General features: G+C 39.6%; 1 protein-coding gene across 2 annotated transcripts in view; it reads left to right on the top strand.

Moving 5' to 3' along the window:
• The first annotated feature begins 2998 nt into the window (after window positions 1-2998).
• Window positions 2999-18044, top strand: part of LOC124884567 (SPHK1 interactor, AKAP domain containing) — a 178868-nt gene continuing 163822 nt past the window's right edge. The window contains exon 1 of one of the 2 annotated variants that reach the window (XM_047392545.1): window positions 2999-3115. The gene's annotated coding sequence lies outside the window, so the exon portion shown is untranslated. The remainder of the gene's footprint in view (window positions 3116-18044) is intronic. The other variant, XM_047392549.1, reaches the window with a different exon arrangement.

Genomic DNA, 18044 nt, shown 5'->3' with positions numbered 1-18044 from the left:
TGGCCTGCCAACTCTCCTGACCTGAACCCCATAGAGAATCTGTGGGATATTGTGAAGAGAACGTTGAGAGACTCAAGACCCAACACTCTGGATGAGCTAAAGGCCGCTATCGAAGCATCCTGGGCCTCCATAAGACCTCAGCAGTGCCACAGGCTGATTGCCTCCATGCCACGCCGCATTGAAGCAGTCATTTCTGCAAAAGGATTCCCGACCAAGTATTGAGTGCATAACTGTACATGATTATTTGAAGGTTGACGTTTTTTGTATTAAAAACACTTTTCTTTTATTGGTCGGATGAAATATGCTAATTTTGTGAGACAGTAATTTGGGGTTTTCATGAGCTGTATGCCAAAATCATCTGTATTAAGACAATAAAAGACCTGAAATATTTCAGTTAGTGTTCAATGAATCTAAAATATATGAATGTTAAATTTTCATCATTACATTATGGAAAATAATGAACTTTATCACAATATGCTAATATTTTGAGAAGGACCTGTATGTCACAAAAAAATGAAGCCCTCTCAATTGAACCACTATTATTGTGTCTCAAAGACATCAAAGCCTAGATGGCCCTAAACTTCTTAAATTTGAATGATACAAAAAGGAGTGATAGTGTTTGGTCTGAGTGGCTCCTGTGAACTTCCCTCTGTTTATTTGGGCTCATAGTTAAAGCAAGCTGTTTTTAATTTGGGCTTTAAAATGGACAGTGATTTCAAATTAATTTGCTGTTCAATGATTTTATCATCTTAGACGGCTAAGGATAAGGTAAAGCTGATTCTTTCAAATCAAAACCCTGAAACCGAAATTCATGCTTTCATTACATCCTGGCTTGACTCCTGTAATGCTCCCTATCTTGGACTCAGCAAGTCCTCCCTGCAACCTCTCCAGTTGGTCAGAATGCAGCTGCTAGGCTTCTAACTGGGGTTGCTAAGAGGAGGCACATCACCCCCACTCTGGCTTCCCTCCACTGGCTGCCTGTGTATTTTAGAGTTCAGTTTCTTTCATTTTCATATTTGTTTTTAAATGTTTACATGGCCTTGCTCTGTCTTACCTCTCAGAGCAGCTTCACCCGTATTCTCCTGCTCGATGCCTCAGGTCAGCTGATCAGCTGCTCCTGGTGGTGCTGAGGTCTAAACAGAAGCTCAGAGGAGACAGAGCCTTTAGTGCTGCCGCTCCCAGTTTATAGAATGATTGCCCTTTTCATATCAGATGTGCCCATTCATTGTCCACCTCTAAAACTCTTCTAAACCGCATTTTTATTTCTTGGCTTTTGGCATTGCCTGAGAGTTTTCTTTTTACTTCTGTTTTTATTGTTCTGTTGATCTTATTGTTGTTTTTAACTGTGTGTTCTTATTGTTCATTTTCCTCATTTTAGGCTTTAAATGTTACTTGATTTTACTTGTGTAGCACTTTGCTGCAGCTGTGGTTGTTTTAAAGTTCTTTTGAAATAAATAAAGTAGTAGTAGTAAATTATGTTGACCTTGATATGAATAAATCCCTAAAAACCTCAATAACCCAAATCAGTGTTGTTAGGAGTAGGCCTACACTCATCCACAACAAAGTGGGAGACTGATAAATTAAAAAAAGAGTGTTTTTAGCAAATGTTGCAAAAGATTGTTCTACCAGAACCTGGATCCTGGGGTGTGCTTAGTATTCCCCACAGCTTTTTTTTTTACAGATATGGAAACTTTTGTTTTGTAATTCAGTCTATTTTGGCTTGCACCCGAGACCAGCTCTGTTGTAAATATGTCCATATTTTGAACAAAGTTTCTTAGCAATTAATCTTATTTTAAAATCAATAAAATCTCAGTAAATGTTGTTTTTAAATGTGGAATTTTATTAATGAAAGTCAATCTGATCTGTGGATGTTAAGTTTGCAACATAACCTAACCTGTTTATCCCCAAGAAAGAGGCAATTGTGGACATGCATTGTTTACCTTGCTTCTGTGTCAAGTGCTAGGTCTCATTATACAGCTCACTAATCTACTTAAGCTTTAATTTTGTGTGTCACGCATGCACAAGTGTGATTGTGAGGTTATTAGGACAGACAGGAAACTGTTTTCCACAACTGCGGTTTTTTAAAGGTTTTGACTAAGATGTGTGTCTAAAGCCGCTCTGTTGCCACTATTCTCCTTATTAATGAAACAGACTTCCAAAGTAATTTCTCTCCAAATGAATTCACTGTTTACACAGATTAGTGAGGGCTTTAAACAAGAAAAGCAACTGTATTGGTAGGTGAACCAATGAATGCAGTATTTTTGGTTAGCTAATCACCAGAGACTTATCCCTTTTTTATATAAGAAAACCATTGTATTTTTATATAAGAAGACCATTGTAAATTACCAATCGTGAATTAGAAGACAACAAAACTTATATTGAGGAAAAACGTTTAACATTGGTTTTGGTTTGACTTGCTTGTCCACTTCAAAGTGCATTTAGAAGAACACTGGTGGAAACTGAGGAGCTTAGCTTTATTACTAGGGCAGCAGTTGCAAACTGAGACATTGCATTAAAGCAATATACAGAAATGCATTTCCGTCCTAAAAAAGTGATTCTTGATATAAAGTTAATTTATTAATAGAACTTCTGCATCTGTACACATATAGGCAGATGCTATAATAAAGCTAATATGAAAGGTTCAAACTATACAACCTATCAATATTTGTAGATTTGAAAGCAAAGGCAAATTGAAACCTTTGCTTGTATGATAAATAATTATTTCCAAAATGCTTGACAGGCCTGTAAAATGTCACACAACTCAAAACTAACTCCCCTGACGAGATGCCAGGAAAGCAGGTCTTCACCCCATAATGAATCTCAATTTAACCCCTGTTTTCTGCATCTAACTCTCCAGTGAGCATTTGCTGCCTAGCACCGGCTCTGCTCAGCAGGGATTAGACACACACAGACATACACATGCACATTCATGTGTGTACACACACAAGGACTCTACATAAGTCAAATACTCTCCATCCGCGAGCCTCAAAGAGAAGCTGTAGCAGTAAGACACAGTTGGGGACCAGGGGCTGGATTTGAAAAGTACAATTTGCACAGAGGGACATGGCGCTCTGAGTTGGCTACAAAGGCAATCTGATTGACCCTAATGAGTGTGGTGAGTGCTTTTGACCGTACTATGATAATAGCTGTTGCTGTTGGATATACTTCCTTTGAGAACAATGGTGTGAATTAGGTGGGTTGGTGCCTTGCCTTCTCTTGTATATATATTGTGAGTGTATCCATCCATGGGCCTTTTTATTAAAGGTCCTTGAGAACAATGCTGCAATCACTGATTCTTTTGAAAACACTCAGGTAAACACATTTGTGTTCTGCCAACCAACGACAGCAAAATTTGTTTGTTTTTCTGGCCCCCTGTTGTAACCTTCAAGTCAAAGTTGGACATGTGTTGTTAAAATCATCACAGTATGTATCAAAACAGACCTCAGGTTTAATAATCCATGTTTTCTGTTAATTCAGTCGCCAGAGCACATTAAAAATGATTTTTAGGGCAGAACTGTGATGTTAAGGGCTGCTGATTCACTGCTGATTTAACAGTTGTTCAGCAGAAAGTCATTTCCACCCTTCATAAGGAGGGTAACCCACAAAAAGGATTAGTTAGCTGCTCAGAGTGCTGTTTCAAAGAATATTAATGGAAAGCTGAGTGGAAGGAAAATGTGCAGTAGAAAAAGGTGCATAAGCAACAACAGAGGCAAGAAGCATCTTAACTGGAAGAAGAACTGGACTGTTGCTCAGTGGTCCAAGGTCCTCATCTCAGATATATGTAAATTTTGCATTCATTTGGAATTCCATGTCCCATAGTCCAGTGATGTTTTCATTCAGCAATAAATTAAGGAGCCATGTCATCTGCTGGTGTTGGCCCATTGTGTTTTATCATGTCAGGGCAGCCATCTATGGATAACATTTAGAGGAATTCATCCGTCCCTCTGCTGACAAGCTTTATAGAGATGCTGATTTTCTATCAGGACTTGGCTCCTGCTAACACTGTCAAAAGTACCCATACCTGCTTTAGTGACCATGGTATCACTGTGCTTGATTGACCAACAACCTGGCTTAGAGATTCTCTGAAGTATTGTCAAGAGGACGATGAAAGTCACCACATCAATAATACAGACAGGCTAAAGATCACTATTAGGTAACCAGGGCTTCCTGAACAGGTCAGTATAGCACCAAGCTTTTACCTCCATGTCATGCCACATTGATGCAGCTATTCATATGAAAGGAGTCTAGACTAAGTATTTGGTGCACATATGGCTGACATTTCTGTCTTAAAAAGCCTTTGTTATTTTGTTTATGTAATATTAAAATTTTCCAAATTTTTTGTGACCGCGGAAGCTTGGCATTGCCGCCTATATGCTACCGACGAGCACGCCACTCCATACCCCACATCACCACTAGGCGGTACTGTGAGCAAGGTTACACGTGACCTTGGTTCATGCTGAGTTCTGCTCCAATGAGAAGCGTTCAAAATTTGTTGGAAATTCCACCTTACCGATTGAAGCTGCGCTCACTTCCTGTTTGGTGGTGAACAATTAATAAAGACTTGTCATGCTTTGAAAATGTCATCAAAATTATTATGTGTCATTAGACAAAGTTTAAAACTTCTAGAGACTGTCATGGAAGGTCAATCAGCTAAGAAACCTGTCATTTGGTTGCTAGTGGGCTAAAGTGATTTTATCATTTGACTGTCAGCATATTCAGCATTCATTAATGTTGTCGCATACAAAATTTCAAGTGGATCTGATGATGTATGAGGGAGATAAAACGATTGAGGTTTCCTAGGGGGCGCCGTCGAACCAAATTCCCCTTAAAATACGTAAATTTCACGCACAACTGACGCCTCTGCCTAATTTGGTGGGTTTTTGAATATGCAAAAAGGCAATTCATTTGGCGGATGCATAACATTAAGAGATAGCGCTTAGCTGCTTGGGCCTAAAATCTGAAACGATGACACTGAGTCATCAAATGTGGTTCTTTTCATTTTTGTGCGAAACATTATTTATTTGTTCTATTTAGTTTCAAGTTGTATGTTTCAGTGTGTTTCAAGTCTGTATCCCTATCAGTTTTAATTATGTATGTATTTGAACATTAACTGTACAGATTTGAGACCTTGGTGAAATTATTAATTCCATTATGTTTTACTAATTTTGAAAAGGAAAAAAACCCTTCCAGCTGTTTGTACTCAGGTTGACTGCCCCTGTCTGGTATGCTAATAAATTACCCAAAGCAGTAGAGTATGTATGCTCTGCAGAGAGCCAACTTGCTGACTCTCAGGCTTCTTACCTTCTGTCTCTCTGACAAATGTGAACATGTGGCAATTTGTGCAGCAGCAATCAAGAGATGGATTGGAAGTCACGGTATAGAAACTTTCTGATCTTGCAATTGTACAGACCACGAAGTGATGGTGCATCACAAGCATACATCTGAAGCAGCACTTTCTACAAATGTTGCTTAAACAAAATACTTCTATTTCTGTAGTTTGGGTATTCAGAAATGTATTCTTTTTTTGATTTCTTATTGCTTTTAACTTTCACTTTTTATATTTGCACTTCCGTGTGTTTAGTAGTCTTTTTCTGTTGCTTCTTTAAACTCCAGGCATTAAAATTAAAAGAGATTAAACAGGTCTAAAACATTAAGTTCAGAACAAAGTTTGTAATTAATGTTTCTAGTTTAAGTAATGTTCATTCCCACATTAAGACTGAAAATTATTAAGCCATGCTTCTACAACCCTTCAAAATTTATTCAGATATTTCATGATATGTTGATACATGGCAGGATAGGAACAAATCTCTTATACTGATGGTTAAATGTTGGTGGAAAGGAGCACCACTCTAAAATAGGATCAATCTGTCACTACAGTCAGGATTTATTCTTTAAATCATTCAGAAAAAAATTCCCACAGCCTAAAAAAGACTAGAATCTCTTAGCTGGCTCTTTATGCATTGCTGAGTGAAATGTTTTTTGCATGGATTTATACCTTCTTGCAACCTAAGAATTTCTTAGCTTGTACACTGTACACTACATTACACCATAAAAACTAATTTTGGGAGGTACTAAATATTAGTGCTTAAAATTATTTAAATTTTAATCCAGCATAGTTTGCTTATGCAGTGTTCAATCACTGTTCAATTTAAACAACATCAACTAATTTGTTTTGGTAACAAATAGGATCTATTTTGATCTTGACTAAATATGTTGGTTCAATCAACTATTATTCTTATTATTCTCATTTGTCTTGCGAGGTGTCCAACAGAAAATAGGGCTGATGTTTAAATGGGATGTATTTTAATTGATAATTTCAACTCTTATAGAGTGAAAAAAAAAACCTGTTAAACATTTTGTAGCTGAGAAAGTTTCTGTGTTGGAGCAAGAATAACAGTTTGTATCCATCTAACCAGTTTAGCAACAGCGCTAATGCTAAACCTGCTAGTTAGCTGAGCCAAAAATTGTGGCCGTGAGCAGCACAGTATACCTGTGGTTCTCTCAGAAAAAGATATATATGCCATCTGTTTACAAAATATTTTAAAAGTTTAGCATTATTTTAGTAACATTTTATGCCATAATGTCAAACAGATTCCTTTTTTAAATTCTTCTTAATGTGGAGGACACATTTGCTAAACTTCATGAAAGAAGCAGTGCAAGTGCTTGTTTATTACTTGATAAACCTTTCCTTGTCACTGTACTTGACCTGGCAGGTCTTGAACAGGCATGTGCCCCTATTCTTATTAAAGCTTTCACCACAGCCTCCTAGTGGGGCGGTAATGAGCTGGTTTATACAATGTCTACTAAAAAGAAGAGTGGAGAAGAACTATAATAAATAAGAATAAAATAAAAGTGTTTCTCACCAGAATGCCACAGTATTTTGAATACTTGTCCTTGGCATAAGTTATCCACAATGGAAAAAGTGCTTCCTTACTTCATTAATTTAAAATGAGCTGTGTCGTTCCTAATCTTTCTCCTGCTCATGATCCGACCCGTAGTAATCTTTATCCACTGTGTCTTTGGCGCCATCATCAGACTGGACCAATTATCTCTACCAGCACATCTAGTCAACACGGTCACAAAAATCTGGGCTGCACACGGACGTCAACGGATAGCTGAAGTGGACCTTAGTGGGCAGTTACACATGATGATTTTTAGGTCTCACGTTTGTGGTTGAGTAGATACTGGAGCAGACTATGAAGCGGAATCACATTTTGTGGGTCTGAATAAAGGGTTATAGAAGTGTCTCTTGAAGTGATTTGTGGGAGGTTCTATGGTAGTTCGGGCTACTGAGGTTACTTTTAAGGGCTATCCGGTCTCTTTATGATCAAAGCAAGAGCTGTGTTCTTATTCTCAGCACAAAGTTGAGCTTGGTCAAGTTGATCTTGATTCTCACCTAGAAAAGACATGATTGCTTCCTAGAGGTTAGGGCCAGTCTGTACCTTAAAAGAAGCAGTTTAGGCATCGGTGTCTTGTTCTTGAGTGACTGAAGGATGCGACAGGAAATGAATAGCTGGATTAAGGCCTAACAGGCAGTAATGCGTGCATTGCTTCAGTCTATTGGTCCAAATGGTACTGGGCCAAAAAGGTAAACTCTCGATTTATCAACCCATTTGTGTTTCAATCCTCACCCATGGTCATGAGATATACACTGCTCAAAAAAATAAAGGGAACACTCAAATAACCCTCCTAGATCTGAATGAATGAAATATTCTCATTGAATACTTTGTTCTGTACAAAGTTGAATGGGCTGACAACAAAATCACACAAAAATCATCAATGGAAATGAAATGTATTAACCAATGGAGGCCTGGATTTGGAGTCACACACAAAATTAAAGTGGAAAAACACACTACAGGCTGATCCAACTTTGATGTAATGTCCTTAAAACAAGTCAAAATGAGGCTCAGTATTGTGTGTGACCTCCACGTGCCTGTATGACCTCCCTACAACACCTGGGCATGCTCCTGATGAGATGGCGGATGGTCTCCTGGGGGATCTCCTCCCAGACCTGGCCTAAAGCATCCGCCAACTCCTGGTGCAACGTGACGTTGGTGGATGGAACGAGACATGATGTCCCAGATGTGCTCAATCGGATTCAGGTCTGGGGAACGGGCGGGCCAGTCCATAGCTTCAATGTCTTCATCTTGCAGGAACTGCTGACACACTCCAGCCACAGGAGGTCTAGCATTGTCCTGCATTAGGAGGAACTCAGGGCCAACCGCACCAGCATATGGTCTCACAAGGGGTCTGAGGATCTCATCTCGGTACCTGCAGCCCTCCAAAGAAATGCCACCCCACACCATTACTAACCCACTGCCAAACCGGTCATGCTGAAGGATGTTGCAGACAGCAGATCTCTCTCCACGGTGTCTCCAGACTCTGTCACGTCTGTCACATGTGCTCAGTGTGAACCTGCTTTCATCTGTGTGAAGAGCACAGGGTGCCAGTGGCGAATTTGCCAATCCTGGTGTTCTCTGGCAAATGCCAAGCGTCCTGCACGGTGTTGGACTGTGAGCACAACTCCTATTTGAGGACGTTGGACCCTCATACCATCCTCATGGAGTTGGTTTCTAACCGTTTGTGCAGACACATGCACATCTGTGACCTGCTGGAGGTCATTTTGCAGGGCTCTGGCAGTGCTCCTCCTGTTCCTCCTTCCACAAAGGTGGAGGTAGCGGTCCTGCTGCTGGGTTGTTGCCCTCCTACGGCCTCCTCCACGTCTCCTGGTGTACTGGCCTGTCTCCTGGTAGCACCTCCAGGCTCTGGACACTACGCTGACAGACACAGCAAACCTTCTTGCCACAGCTTGCATTGATGTGCCATCCTGGATGAGCTGCACTACCTGAGCCATTTGTGTGGGTTGTAGAGTCCGTCTCATGCTACCACGAGTGTGAAAGCACCACCAACATTCTAAGTGACCAATACATCAACCAGAAAGCATAGGTACTGAGAAGTGGTCTGTGGTCCCCACCTGCAGAACCACTCCTTTATTGAGTGTCTTGCTAATCACCAAAGATTTCCCCCTGTTGTCGATTCCATTTGAACAACAGCTGTGAAATTGATTGTCAATCAGTGTTGCTTCCTAAGTGGACAGTTTGATTTCACAGAAGTTTGATTTGCTTGGAGTTATATTGTGTTGTTTAAGTGTTCCCTTTATTTTTTTGAGCAGTGTAGATAAAAATCGAAAGAACAAGATAATGGATATAAGCAGCTGAAATGAGCTCAATAATGTAGGATTTATTTTCTTGTTTTTTAACTACAAGCGTAACACTGCACAGGCTGATACTCTAACCTAAGCTTTTGCCATGTATGAAACTAGAACACAACAAATATATATTCTGTCTGATATACTCAGGGATGTTAACCATGAACCATGACTTGTACAGAGGGAGGATTGGATGTTTCTCTGGGTGATGACTGCTCTAAGTGTTTAGCACAAAGAGGAATTATGGTGGAGCTAAATGGATTAGTGAAAGACGGTTTAGCGGGGTCCCTCGGCTTTAGAGGAATAAATGATGATGCTGTCTTACTTCAAAACAGTATTTTAGCTTTTGAAATCAAGGTAAAAAAATATATTCTTTAAGGTAAAAATAAATATCCTTTCCAAGTCATTTTTACTCAAATAAAAACACTGTTTCATCTCTGAAATTAACATATGATGCTTTAGCAGGACGAATAAACACTGTGACAGGAGAATAAAGGTTGTTATTTATATGGAAATATATGAAAGTTATTGTCAAAGGAGTATACAAAATAAAAATAAATAAGAATAGAGAGTCATAAAATATTTGTGACTCACCTTTGCTCTGTAATCCCTGCTGCCAATTAAATGTCAGTCAGTCAGTCAGTCATTTTCTACCGCTTATTCCATAGTGGGTCGCAGGTGAGCTGGTGCCTATCTCCAGCAGTCTATGGGCGAGAGGCAGGGTACCCCCTGGACAGGTCGCCAGTCCATCGCAGGGCAACACACAAACAACCATGCACACACTCATTCATACACCTAAGGGCAATTTAGAGTGACCAATTAACCTAACAGGCATGTCTTTGGACTGTGGAAGGAAGCCGGAGCCATTTAAATGTAACTTACATAAATTAGTTCTCTGAATTTAAGCTTTAACAAGTTAAAAGTTTAGCTTGTTCAATTAAAAGTTTCCAATATTGCTCCTGTGATCCAAGGCCAGGTGAGGATTACTTAATTTTCTGCCTAACTATTGGTTTAAGCAAAACATTGGATGCAAATACCGTTGCATTTTAAATTGAATAAGGACAAATCTGAGAAAAATGAAATCATGCACAAACAGACTTCTTTATCCGTCGTAGAATGTGCTGACAATATAAAGTCTAACTATTTTGGTCAACTGTATTTCAGAAATAATTTTACTTAGGTTTTACTTTACAAGCGACTGAAACGAGCTTCCTCCGTAGGGTGGCCGGGCACTCCCTTAGAGATAGGGTGAGGAGCTCGGCCATCCTAGAGGAGCTCAGAGTAGAGCCGCTTTTCCTCCACATTGAGAGGAGCCAGTTGAGGTGGCTTGGGCATCTATACCAGATGCCTCCTGGACGCCTTCCTTGGGAGGTGTTCCAGGCACGTCCCAGTGGGAGGAGGCCCAGGGGATGGCCCAGGACACGCTGGAGGGACTATGTCTCTCGGCTGGCCTTAACTCACGTTCTCAGGTTGTAATTATGTCTTTGAAAGTATGACAGTTCCCTTTGAGTGAGTCGTGCTCTATCTTTTTAGCAGCATCCTTGAGTGTACCATTGTAAAAGGCTTTATGAATCTATATACAGATACAGTAAATCCATCTTCTCTCTTATTCATGCTTTACTGTCATGCTGTTTCTTTCAAAGTCCTTCAGATCCTCAGAGAGTACAAAATTTGAAGTAGTTTAATTAACACCAAGCTGCAACACAGGATAATATTATGTTTCTTGCAAATCTCACCAACAATAAGTCAATAATAGTCAGCAAACAATTGCCTATTATGAGTCCACCCTCTCTAGCCAGTTTTTTTTTCACCCTTCGTTCTTATAATGTTCTCAACAATAGAGGATAATGACAACACAGCAAAGCTCCCGAGCAGTCTTCTTATCTCTGCCCTGCTTTGGGTCGCTGTGTTTGTGTGAAGTGAAACTAGCGGCTGCTAAAACAATTTCTCTCCTGGTTTCTTGTGTTCATTCAACCCTTTCCATGCCTCACAAAGACATAGCTGGACAGATGGGGGAATTTGGGATTTTATTATTAATTATTCAGGCGCCTAGCAGAAAGTGTCACAATCAATGAACATAATGAATCTCCATTAACTAGTGTTTATTTATGTGCTTTACAGAGCTGTTACAAAGGTCCTGTTCATTCTCACAGTCTAAATAAATATTTAAGCAGTATTATATAAGAGCCTGTGAGTATTTTGCCTGTGTTTGTGGTTATATGAAGGGTTTCTAGAGGTGAATAATGGGAGTAAAATGGATGTAGCAACAGCCGTAAATAGGTAGAGTGGAGATTTCAGTTTGAGAAATAAAGTACCTGAAAAGAAGGAGCCCCTAAGCTTAGCTTTCTTTGAGAGGACAGTTCGGTTAATTTATTTTAGTTTCTTTATATAGCTCCAATTCACACAAACAGATTTAGTTTGTTTACAGGAATATATAGTCAATTCAAACTTGTCATTTAGACGGATTCCAAGTCAACTGGAACTGCAAGCAGCTATCAATGGGTTCCAAGCACAACCTGACAAGTCTTTCTAAGGAAATCCAGCAGATTGTATCGAAACACTGGCTTTACAGCAATCCCTCCTTCTGCTGAATGAACAGTGGACAGTTAATTGAGTTGAGTTGTTAACTTTGCAGCAGCTCCACATGCTGAGCATGCAAATGGTGACCGTGGAAATGAGTATTCTCCGAGACAGCATTTTTTTTAAATCTCAGAATGCAACACTAACAATCTAATTGGAGTTTGCTTTGCTCCACTGAAAACACTGTGTTGATTTCAAACTGTTTCTGAGATGACATGTAGATATGCAGCCATGGCAAAAATAGTGCAGAGAGATATGTAAGAATTTATCAGTGATAACAGAATAATAACATCTCAAAATAAAAACACGTGATATTTGGGTGCTGGTTATTTTATCCTTTTCTTACTTTTGCCATTTTGGCTGTTTAATAACTGATTTTCTTAGTTATAAAAAGGAATTGTTTGCAACAGGGTGTTTCGTCTAAAAATGATTAAGTAACTTTCAGCTCTCATAATCAGGAAATGTTATTGTTAATGTTATTTTGAATTAGTGGAAAGGCCTTTTATGATTCCATAGACTTTGTGTTTAGTTTTGTTCTGGTTCTCATGTTTTGAGTTATTTCTGTTTTTGACAACTAGCTGTTTTCTGAGAGTTAATTAGTGTTTGGTTGTAGTTCTGGTTACCTCATTTTTATTAGTTATTCCCAGGTCTCCTTGCATTGTTTTCATACCTTTGTGTGATTAGCAAAGCTCCCTTAGCGTCTTAGTCCTGTTACCTCACAGCACCATTTGTTCATTCTGTAAACTAACTGAGCTGTGAAGCATTGCAGAAATCACAGCTCACCAGTAGTTAAGCACTCCTCTTCTGCTGTTCTTCATGGTTCCTGGTCCCAACCAGTTTTTTCCCCCATATTTTAGTTTGGTTTTCAGTTGTTTTGTTATTAAATACCTTTATTTTGAACCCACTTTGCCTCATGCCTGCATCTGTGTCTTCCAAACAACAACCGGGTCATAATCTCTCGCAGCTGACTGACCCAGACAAGGATCAGAATCACAGGATGGATATATGGTGTAAAATAATATCTTCAGAAACAGTCAGTCAGTCATTTTCTACCACTTATTCCATAGTGGGTCATGTGGAAGCTGGTGCCTATCTCCAGCATTCTATGGGTGTGAGGCAGTGTACACCCTGGACAGGTTGCCAGTCCATCGCAGGGCAACACACAAACAACCACACACACACCTAAGGGCAATTTAGAGTGACCAATTAACCTAACAGGCATGTCTTTGGACTGTGGGAGGAAGCTGGAGTACCCGGTGAGAACCCACGCATGCACGGGGAGAACATGCAAACTCCATGGAGAAAGACCCCTGGCTGGGAATCAAACCCAGAATCTTCTTGCTGCAAGGCAACAGTCCTACCAACTGCACCACCATGCAGCCCTCTTCAGAAACAATAGAGCTAAATAAATTTATGCACAATATATTGAATACATGTGTCTTTGCCATTTCATACCTTTGTACGTTTTGGCAGTTCATACCCCACCTCAAGTACTATATCCATGACCTTCTGAAGGGAAACGCGAATAACTGGTCCAATGAATATGCCAGTAGGGAGTCACTCAAAGCTATTTTGGTGTGATCAGGGGTCATAATATATCAAATTAAAAAGAAAAATCACCTGCTCCAAATAAGGATCAGAGCCACAGGCAATTAAAAGAAGGTAAAATAAAATGTTTTCTTAAAATACTACACAAACTATGTGTGATTTGAATATTTTAATTTAATCTTCATAATTAATATATATACTTAACTACAACGAAAAATAAACTGATACACAATGTTTTAAAAGAAGCTAAATGGTTTGCTTATGGCTACAGCATGGAAAAAGGTTGGTAGGGATGAAATGGGGGGTTTGAACTGGCATATGGCAAACTGACCTGGAGGTACCCAGAGGCACATACAAAACAAAGCGAGTCAGTGGCGGTTCCAGGCCGGATTTTCCAGGGGCGGCAAAGTGGGGCCAATGTTTTTTTATGGAGGCACAGAAAAAAGAATTACACAAAGAGGGCAATATTAAATTGTTTATCATAATACATGAATTTATTTGGAGCACCAGCAAAGAGATTTGCTCCTGTCCCCCATTCATGTGTTTGGAAATGTCCTCAAATTAGGCTGCACTGGTGGATCATCCTTGCACTTGCTGATATCTGAAAGGAGTTGAATCTCTCCCTTACAGTCTATACAGTGGTGTGAAAAAATGTTTGCCCTCTTCCTGATTCCTAGTTTTTATAAGCGTTTCAGATCATCAAACAAAAGAAAAATGTTAGTCAAAGACAAGTAAATATAAATGCAGTTTTTAAATGACGGATTGTATTATTAAGGGAGAAAAAAACCTACATGGCTCTGTGTAAAAACGTGATTGCACCCCCTGCTAAAACATAACTTAACTGTTGTTTATCACACCTGAGTTAACTTTCTCTAGCCACACCAGGCCTCATTACTATGTTCTCAATCAAGAAATCACTTAAATAGGACTTGCCTGACAAAGTGAAGTAGACCAAAAGATCCTCAAAAGCTTAACATTATGCTGGGATTCAAAGAAATTCAGGAACAAATGAGAAAGAAAGTTCATTGAGATCCATTAATCTGGAAAAGGTTAAAAAGCAATTTCTAAAGCTTTTGGACTCTGGCGAACCACAGTGAGAGCCATTATCTACAAATATCTCCCACAGCCTGTGGAGCAACCTTGGACAGTTCTTGTATACCTTATAATGTACTCTGCTTGGCCCTGGCACTGAGCTTGCTTTTGCCTTCTTGACTACTGCCTTGATCTTGCTCTAGCTGGGTTCCTTCTCATTAAAATCCAGAGTTGGGGCTGGTGGCTCAATAAAGAACTTGCAAGGGCCCATGACCTGCTCCCTGCTATCATCTCTGAAGGTTTCCCTGAGATGGGGGTCGATCTCAGTTTTGGAACTACAAAAAATTGTATCAAAGGTATTGCATATCCCAAGTTGTTGTTTTATGCCATACAATATATAGCAGGCAAAATAAGAATCAAATATTTCCAAATTTTTCTCACTAAATATATTTCTAACATTTCTATAGACATGAAATTCACATCAGATGTTGGTCACAGCCAAAGTAATCAACACATACAAGAAAATCTAAATAAATTAGTCCATACATTATTATGTATTATAAAGTCGAATGGGTTAAGGGAGAAGTATAGAACATATGGAGAAAACGATAAATAAAAAGGCATAGAAATCCAAAAAAGCAGCTGAAATCTGTTAGTATTTAGATTAAATCCTTGCTGCTATGTGCAAATCGATGTTTGCTTGTCTAATGTTAACTGATGCCATTATTGAATGTTTCTTATTACAAAAGTATTCCAGATATGTGAATAAGTGATACAATTGGTTAAAGTACAGACCACTTAATTAAAAGTCTTACTGTATTAAAACATTCAGTAACAGCAATGGTTGCATTTCTCAACATCTGAATGTTGCGTTTGACCCATAATCTGACAGTGGAAATAACATAATTTCACCATAAACTAGTCACTGCTAGGTGCCAATTATACGATTTCTGACAGAGGAGTCAAAAGAATAATCAAAAGAGTTGTCCAATTGTCAGTGAGCACTTGCAGAGATCAGGTACAGTATTTCCAATTAAAACAGCAAGTAATGCGCTCAACTGCAATGGCACCTATACACACAATGCACGAGACTCCACTGCTGAAGAAAACCCACGTTGAATCTTGTTTAAAGATTCCAGAAGGCTTGGACAAACCATTGAAACACTGAGATCAAGGAACAAAATAAAGCGAGTGGATTTCCAGGAAAGACCATAGTAACAAACACAACCAAGGAAACTCCTAATTGGTTTCAGAGAAAGTAAGTAAAACTGCCAGAATAGCCCAGTCAATCACCTGGTTGTATCCTTTTGAAAATCTATGGAGAGAACTGAAGATGAGATTGCTTAAAAAGGACTGCCACAACTTTATATTTAAGTTTGTGTGGAAGGATAGATGAAAATCACACGAGTAATGTCTGAGACTGGTTTCTTGATACAGAAGTCTTGAAGTTGCCATTACCAACAGAGGCTTTTTCCACAAAACATTAAAAAACATTCTGTAAGTTTGTTTAATACCTATTCACTGTGTCATTCCAATTTTCTAACCCATAATTTAATTTGTTAACAAATTTGCTTGATTTCTTTGCATGTGTGGATAATGTTGGTTTTTGCCATCATCTGGTGTCCATTTTATGTAAAGAAAACGTTAGAAATATATATTACTGAGAAAAACATTGATAGTTAATTTACCTGCTATATGAAGGTGAACATGGTGTTCAGGAGAAATGGGACAGAATCCATCAAGAAATGGATCAAATGCTCAACTACAAATTAGTTTGTGTTACATTTTCGCCGTGCATATGTCAGTGTTAGAACATTTGTGGCTGCGGGTGGGCACCTCAGTGTGGAGACTAGACTGGCGGTCAGAAGGGTGTGGTGAGGACAGGGATGAGAATACACCACTGTGGACAACAGTCTTACAGCTGACAGACCCCACAGTAGAGTATGCTGGAAAGGCAGGATGACAAAAGAAGTCATCCCAGGCCTTAATTGTGTTTGCATTGGCAAGAATGTACTGAAAGTAGAAAATGGTATTCAATAACAATGATTATATGTCTCAGAAACCCAAAAACCTAGAAATGTCTGTAAGGACCATTGTTTTCTTATAAATTTGTTGCCTTTATTCTGACACACAAAACATTTTATGGAAATTACACATTGCCAAGTTAGTTCACTTAAGGAATACAGGTCCTTCTCAAAATATTAGCATATTGTGATAAAGTTCATTATTTTCCATAATGTAATGATGAAAATTTAACATTCATATATTTTAGATTCATTGCACACTAACTGAAATATTTCAGGTCTTTTATTGTCTTAATATGGATGATTGTGGCATACAGCTCATGAAAACCCAAAATTCCTATCTCACAAAATTTGCATATTTCATCCGACCAATAAAATAAAAGTGTTTTTAATACAAAAAACGTCAACCTTCAAATAATCATGTACAGTTATGCACTCAATACTTGGTCGGGAATTTTGCAGAAATGACTGCTTCAATGCGGCGTGGCATGGAGGCAATCAGCCTGTGGCACTGGTGAGGTCTTATGGAGGCCCAGGATGCTTCAATAGCGGCCTTTAGCTCATCCAGAGTGTTGGGTCTTGAGTCTCTCAACGTTCTCTTCACAATATCCCACAGATTCTCTATGGGGTTCAGGTCAGGAGAGTTGGCAGACCAATTGAGCACAGTGATACCATGGTCAGTAAACCATTTACCAGTGGTTTTGGCACTGTGAGCAGGTGCCAGGTCGTGCTGAAAAATGAAATCTTCATCTCCATAAAGCTTTTCAGCAGATGGAAGCATGAAGTGCTCCAAAATCTCCTGATAGCTAGCTGCATTGACCCTGCCCTTGATAAAACACAGTGGACCAACACCAGCAGCTGACACGGCACCCCAGACCATCACTGACTGTGGGTACTTGACACTGGACTTCTGGCATTTTGGCATTTCCTTCTCCCCAGTCTTCCTCCAGACTCTGGCACCTTGATTTCCGAATGACATGCAGAATTTGCTTTCATCCGAAAAAAGTACTTTGGACCACTGAGCAACAGTCCAGTGCTGCTTCTCTGTAGCCCAGGTCAGGCGCTTCTGCCGCTGTTTCTGGTTCAAAAGTGGCTTGACCTGGGGAATGTGGCACCTGTAGCCCATTTCCTGCACACGCCTGTGCACGGTGGCTCTGGATGTTTCTACTCCAGACTCAGTCCACTGCTTCCGCAGGTCCCCCAAGGTCTGGAATCGGCCCTTCTCCACAATCTTCCTCAGGGTCCGGTCACCTCTTCTCGTTGTGCACCGTTTTCTGCCACACTTTTTCCTTCCCACAGACTTCCCACTGAGGTGCCTTGATACAGCACTCTGGGAACAGCCTATTCGTTCAGAAATTTCTTTCTGTGTCTTACCCTCTTGCTTGAGGGTGTCAATAGTGGCCTTCTGGACAGCAGTCAGGTCGGCAGTCTTACCCATGATTGGGGTTTTGAGTGATGAACCAGGCTGGGAGTTTTAAAGGCCTCAGGAATCTTTTGCAGGTGTTTAGAGTGAACTTGTTGATTCAGATGATTAGGTTCATAGCTCGTTTAGAGACCCTTTTAATGATATGCTAATTTTGTGAAATAGGAATTTTGGGTTTTCATGAGCTGTACGCCACAATCAGAATCAGAATCAGAATCAGAATCAGAAA

The sequence above is a fragment of the Girardinichthys multiradiatus genome, chromosome 18 (genome assembly GCF_021462225.1).
Source record: "Girardinichthys multiradiatus isolate DD_20200921_A chromosome 18, DD_fGirMul_XY1, whole genome shotgun sequence".
In the NCBI taxonomy this organism is placed as follows: domain Eukaryota; kingdom Metazoa; phylum Chordata; class Actinopteri; order Cyprinodontiformes; family Goodeidae; genus Girardinichthys; species Girardinichthys multiradiatus.
Note: the sequence above shows the minus strand (reverse complement) of the source record. Positions and strands in the feature narration are given on the sequence as shown.